The 6,787-nt window shown below is 44.0% G+C and overlaps 1 long non-coding RNA gene across 1 annotated transcript; it reads right to left on the bottom strand.

Moving 5' to 3' along the window:
• Positions 1-556: 556 nt before the first annotated feature.
• On the bottom strand, positions 557-1,728 carry LOC108580877. The gene is made up of 2 exons (XR_004181393.1): positions 1,678-1,728; positions 557-946 (listed from the first exon to the last, which is right to left on the bottom strand). It is a non-coding gene; the product is annotated as an uncharacterized LOC108580877 (long non-coding RNA).
• Between the last annotated feature and the right edge of the window lie 5,059 nt (positions 1,729-6,787).

Raw genomic sequence — 6,787 nt, 5'->3', positions numbered from 1 at the left:
TTTTTTTTTTTTTTTTTTTTTTTTTTTGAGACGGAGTCTCACTGTGTCTCCCAGGCTGGAGTGCAGTGGCGCGATCTCGGCTCACTGCAAGCTCCGCCCCCCGGGTTCACGCCATTCTCCCGCCTCAGCCTCCCAAGTAGCTGGGACTACAGGCGCCCGCTACCGCGCCCGGCTAGTTTTTTTTTTTTTTGTATTTTTAGTAGAGACGGGGTTTCACCATGTTAGCCAGGATAGTCTCGATCTCCTGACCTTGTGATCCACCCGCCTCGGCCTCCCAAAGTGCTGGGATTACAGGCTTGAGCCACCGCGCCCGGCCCTCTCTGGCATTCTTTTACCCAAAGTAGCCGGGGGGGGTGTGTGTGTGTGTGTGTGTGTGTGTGTGTGTGTGTGTGTAATTCTTATCTGTGTTTGTAAATGCGGATTTCCAGCTTCACTTGGAAGACTGGAAGTTGCTAGAAATGCGGGTCTTCTCTCTTGGGATGGGCATGTTCTCTCCAGTTTCCAGTCTCTTCTACACCCTATCACATCTCCAACATGAGGTCCAAACCAGCTGCCATTTATCGTTTTACTTACTTCGTCTTTTTATTAAAGTACAGAAACATTTCTTTTAGCACTTCTGTATCAAGAGGGGAAAAAAATAAGACACACCAAGATAGCTGTGAGTTTCAAGAAAAATGAGAGGCCAGATTCTTTGTAGAAGCTGAAGAATGTTCCTCTGCACTTGGTAGGCTTCTTCAGTGGTTCTGCTTCAGGATGCCTCAGAGGTTGGCTGAGGCCCAGTCAGCCAAAGGCACCAGCATGACTGGGGCTGGAAGATCCACTTCCAAGACGGCTCATGCACAGTGCTGCCCAGCTGGTGCTGTAGCTGGCAGGAGGCCTCAGTTCCCGGCTGCATTGACTTCTCCATGGGGCTGCTTGAATATCCCCATGACATGGTGACCAGATTCTGCCAGAGCAAGAGTCCAAGAGAGAGAAAAATGAAAGATACAAGGTTTTTTATGATCTGGTCTCAGGAGTCTGTTATTTCCACAATATTCTATTGGTTATACAAGTCAGCCCTACTCAACGTCAGACTACAAAAGGGTGGGACTGGTGAAATAAGATTCACTGGAGGGCTATCTTCAAAGGTGGATACTACATAATTCCATGACGTTTATAAAAGACATACCTAAAATATAAGGACATGAAAGTGTTTGAAGCAAAGCTGGAGTAGTTGTTACTAATATGAGACAAAATAGGCCGGGCGTGGTAGCTCAAGCCTGTAATCCCAGCACTTTGGGAGGCCGAGACGGGCGGATCACGAGGTCAGGAGATTGAGACCATCTTGGCTAACAGGGTGAAACCCCGTCTCTACTAAAAAATACAAAAAACTAGCCGGGTGAGGTGGCGGGCGCCTGTAGTCCCAGCTACTCGGGAGGCTGAGGCAGGAGAACGGCGGGAACCCGGGAGGCGGAGCTTGCAGTGAGCTGAGATCCAGCCACTGCACTCCAGCCTGGGCGACAGAGCAAGACTCCATCTCAAAAAAAAAAAAAATATGAGACAAAATAGACTTTGGGGAAATAAAGCATTATTATGGCTAGAGGATGACATGAAATAATGACAAAAAGTACACTCTACTAACATTATTATAAACCTAATAAAATAAGAAGATATGGGGCCAGGTGCTGTGGCTCACACCTGTAATGCCAGCACTTCGGGAGGCCAAGGCGGGTGGATCACGAGGTCAGGAGATCAAGACCATCCTGGCTAACACAGTGAAACCCCATCTCTACTAAAAATACAAAAAAATTAGCCAGACATGGTGGTGGGATCCTGTAGTCCCAGCTACTCAGGAGGCTGAGGCAGGAGAATGATGTGAACCCGGGAGGTGGAGTTTGGAGTGAACGGAGATTGCACCACTGGACTCCAGCCTGGGCAACAGAGTGAGACTCCATCTAAAAAAAAAAAAAAAGAAAAGAAAAAAACTAAGTACTAACCCACAAAGCAATTCTCAACAGATTTCAAAGAATCGGTATCAATGTGTTGCTCTGCATAATACATTTAATTACAAGCAAATAACAAAATATAATTATGTTTTATTCCCATATGGCTAGAAACTTTTAAATACATTTCCAATTCATGGATCAAAGAAATCGTCATGAAAAATGTAAAATTCAGTCTATTCTGCTATAATGCATATAAAATGCAGAATATTATCAGTTTAATATGAAAGTCATATTGGTTCATACACATAGGTGCAAGCTTTCTGATAATTGAAGAAGCCTTTAAATACTTTTTTTTTTTTAGACAGAGTCTCGCTCTGTTGCCCAGGCTGGAGTGCAGTGGCGTGATCTCGGCTCACTGCAAGCTCCGCCTCCTGGGTTCACACCATTCTCCTGCCTCAGCCTCCCGAGTAGCTGGGACTGCAGGCGCCCACCACCACACCCAGCTAATTTTTTGTATTTTTAGTAGAGACGGGGTTTCACCATGTTGGCCAGGATAGTCTTGATCTCCTGACCTCATGATCCACATGCCTCGGCCTCCCAAAGTGCTGGGATTACAGGCATGAGCCACCACACCCAGCCTAAATACATTTTTAAAAGCCAAAAATCTTTCACAGTTCATCTTCTTTCATGCACATAATGGCTGGTGTAGGGTCTTGAGAACTGCTAGACTTCCTACCACATGAAGGTATCTACAGAAGCTTCAAATATAAGTCAAGAAACAATGAAGGTATTTCTCCTATTTTACCCTGATGTATTAAAAAATCAAGAAATCTAGATACTAGATCATGCTTTTAGTTTTGTTTGTTTGTTTGAGACGGAGTCTCGCACCATGCCCCAGGCTGGAGTGCAATGGTGCAATCTCAGCTCACTGCAACCTTCACCTCCCAGGGTTCAAGCAATTCTCCTGCCTCAGCCTCCCGCGTAGCTGGGATTACAGGCACCCGCCACCAGGTTCAGCCAATTTTTTTTTTCTTTAATAAAAATGGGGTTTCACAATGTTGGCCAGGCTGGTCTCCAACTCCCGACCTCGTGATCCGCCCTCCTCGGCCTTCCAAAGTGCTGGAATTACAGGCGTGAGTCACCCCACCCTGCCTCTGTTTTTAGATTTAATGAAATTAATAACTATTAGAAACAAATGTCCTCAAAGGCCTATTTCTCAAAGCTGGAATCATGAATCTCAGGACTCAAAACTACAAAGAATTGACTGATGATGGTGCTGATGAAGGGATACTGGTCAAAACTTAATCATATGGCCATATCTACCTATGAGGGAGGCTGGGAAATATAATCTTCAGTTTTATATCCAGCTAAAAATCGGGGTTTTGTTGTTAAAAGTTAGAAGGCCAGAATAACCACTAGAAAACCATCAATGGACTCTGCCACAAAGAAAAGTAGCTCTAATTCAGATGATGTATCCAATACAATTTTGACTCCAAAACCAGACATGAGCAGTATAAGAAAAAGAAAATCCCTGGCAAAACTTACTGAAGAACATAGGTGCAAAACTCCTAAACAAAATACTAGCAAGTGAATCCAACCGTTTTATTAAAAAAGAGAGTGCATTATGAGCAAGTTTTATTTATTCCAGAAATTTAGGGTGGTTTTCACATTTAAAATTGTATCATTATCATATACTACATTCACAAATTAAGGGGTAAAAATATAGGCATCTCCATAGCTACAGAAAAAGCATTTGCCAGATTTACTTACTCATCATAAAAACATAGTAAACTAGGAATTAAAAAAATAATAATTTAACCTAAGTAACAAAACGTGTGTGACTCATCATTCTAATAAGGAAATGTAAGAAATAGAAGATCAGTTCCCTTAAAAATAAAAAACAAGAAAAAGATGCCAACTCTTACCACTTCCATTCAAGTTACATTAGAAATTCTGGGCAATGAAATAAGAGAAGAAAAACAAATGAAAATCATAAAGATCAGAACTAGGGCCGGGCACGGTGGCTCACGCCTGTAATCCCAGCACTTTGGGAGGTCGAGGTGCGTGGATCATGAGGGCAGGAAATCAAGACCATCCTGGCTAACACGGTGAAACCCTGTCTCTACTAAAAATACAAAAAAAATTAGCCAGGCGTGGTGGCAGGCGACTGTAGTCCCAGCTACTCAGGAGGCTGAGGCAGGAGAATGCTGTGAACCCAGGAGGCAGAGCTTGCAGTGAGCTGAGATGGAGCCACTGCACTCCAGCCTGGGTGACAGAGGGAGACTCCATCAAAAAAAAAAAGATCAGAACTAAACAATTCTCATTAATGACATACAATATCGTTGTCCCAAAAGAATCTACACATAAAATATTGGAAATCAATAGACATTTTGGCAACATCACATAAGATGAATATTTGAAAATCCACTATAGCCGGGCGCGGTGGCTCACGCCTGTAATCCCAGCACTTTGGGAGGCCGAGGCGGGCGGATCACAAGGTCAGGAGATCGAGACCACAGTGAAACCCCGTCTCTACTAAAAATACAAAAAAAAAAAAAAAAAAGAAAATCCACTATATTTGTATATGCCAGCAACAGAAATATAATTGTAAAACATTGTAAAAACAACTCATGTAACATATCTCAAAACTGTAAGTTACATAATAACAGATCTTAAAAAAAAATGCTCAGGATACATAAGAAAAAATATATTTATTAGAAGGCATTAATTAAAACCTAAATAATTTGAGAGTTATATCATGGAAATTTAGACTCAATATCACAACATCAGTACTGCTCAAATTGAGATATAGACTCAATACAATGCCAATCAAAATTACAACAAGTTGATTCTAATATATGCAACAGGCCAAAATGCAATGGGCCAGAAATAGTCAATTTACTCTTCAAGGAAAACAATGAGATGGCAGGACTTACCTAACTACGTCAGGACTTCTTATAAATCCATAGCATTTTAGACTGAATATTAGTGCAAGTATAGACAACTTGACCAATGAATTAGGTTCAAAGCCAAAAAGCAGACCCACAGATATATAGAAATTTTTTAGATAACAGAGGTAACACTGTAGATCAATTGGGAAAAGTTGGGCTGTTCAATAAACGATGCTGGAAAAATCAGTTATGCATTGTGGGGGAACTCTTACATATACTGCTGGTGGGATTGGAAATTGGTAAAACAATCTGTGAACTTGAGCATTTACATGCCCTAGAACTCATCGACTGCACTTCTCTAGAAGAAACGCTGGTGCATGGGAACTCTTGCATACAGAGATTTATGTAAGAATACTCACAGCATTACCGTTTATCACAACCAAAAAAAAACTATATGCAATATGACACCATTTTTACAAAGCTCAAAAACAAGCAAAAGTAAACAAGAAAAGTTTGTAGATATAAACATATGTGATGAAGCTTTTTTTTTTTTTTTTTTTCCCGGGTTCAGGCGATTCTCCCGTCTCAGCCTCCTGAGTAACTGGGATTACAGGCACATGCCACCACACCCAGCTAATTTTGTATTTTTAGTAGAGATGGGGTTTCGCCATGTTGGTCAGGCTGGTCTCGAACTCCTGACCTCGGGCGATCCACCTGCCTCGACCTCCCAAAGTGCTGGGATCACGCCCAGCCGATGAAGCTACTTTTTTAAAGCAAGGAAATAACAAACACAAAAACTCAGGATAACAGCTATCTCTTCAGGGGAGACAGGCATACAGAACAGGAAAGAACAGATAGGCATCTACAACCCTGTTGATAATGTTCTAATTCTTAGATGGGATAGTGTGTTCACAGATGTTCATTTTGTCAGCATGTCTCATAATACATACTTTGCATTTGTTATTTTATATATAAAATTGTTAAAGAAGAAAAAAACTCCCTCAAATAAAACAGCCCCCACTTAGCAACAGTTAAGAACAGTAAGCCCTCAGTTATGGAGAGTTAAAGACAGCTCCTTCAGCAGCCAATTTCCAGCTGAATTTGACTTAAGCTGCCAGGTTCGGCCAGAAGCCTGGGTGGGCAAGATGTGAAGGAGAATCAAGCCACAGGTGGAATCTCACTCTGTACCCTGGGAAGTAGAGAAGGGCAGAGGCTTGCCCAGGGCTACCCAGCTCACTGCTGGACAGTCAGGGTTCGCGGACTGACCAGCGACGTGCAAGGAACCAGAAGGGAAGACGTGAGGGGTGGCGGGTAGCACCGAGGCCGGCCAGGCCAGGCGCAGAACTGCCGCGGCCTCTGGCATGCGGCCCAATGCTGATCACAATCAGATTTCCACCAGAGCAGAGGAACAGGGCCCCGCCAGCACCTCCCAGATCCAGACCCGGCTCAGACAGGAACCAAGCAGAACTGCTATCATCTTTGGGGATCAGGGTTCCTGGAGATAAAGGAACCAGAGGTTAGGACTGGAGGAAAAAAGGGTGGGGGCCGGGTGCGGTGGCTCACGCCTGTAATTCCAACAGTTTGGGAGGCCGAGGCGGGTGGATCATGAGGTCAGGATATGGAGACCATCCTGGCTAACCTGGTGAAACCCCATCTCTCCTAAAAATACAAAAATTAGCTGGGCGTGGCCGGGCACGGTGGCTCAAGCCTGTAATCCCAGCACTTTGGGAGGCCGAAACGGGTTGATCACGAGGTCAGGAGATGGAGACCATCCTGGCTAACACGGTGAAACCCCGTCTCTACTAAAAAAATACAAAAAAATAGCCGAGCGAGGTGGTGGGCGCCTGTAGTCCCAGCTACTCGGGAGGCTGAGGCAGGAGAATGGCGTGAACCCGGGAGGCGGAGCTTGCAGTGAGCTGAGATCCGGCCACTGCACTCCAGCCTGGGCGACGGAGTCTCGCTCTGTCGCCC

Source organism: Papio anubis, unplaced genomic scaffold (assembly GCF_008728515.1).
Source record: "Papio anubis isolate 15944 unplaced genomic scaffold, Panubis1.0 scaffold2228, whole genome shotgun sequence".
Lineage (NCBI taxonomy): Eukaryota > Metazoa > Chordata > Mammalia > Primates > Cercopithecidae > Papio > Papio anubis.
Note: the sequence above shows the minus strand (reverse complement) of the source record. Positions and strands in the feature narration are given on the sequence as shown.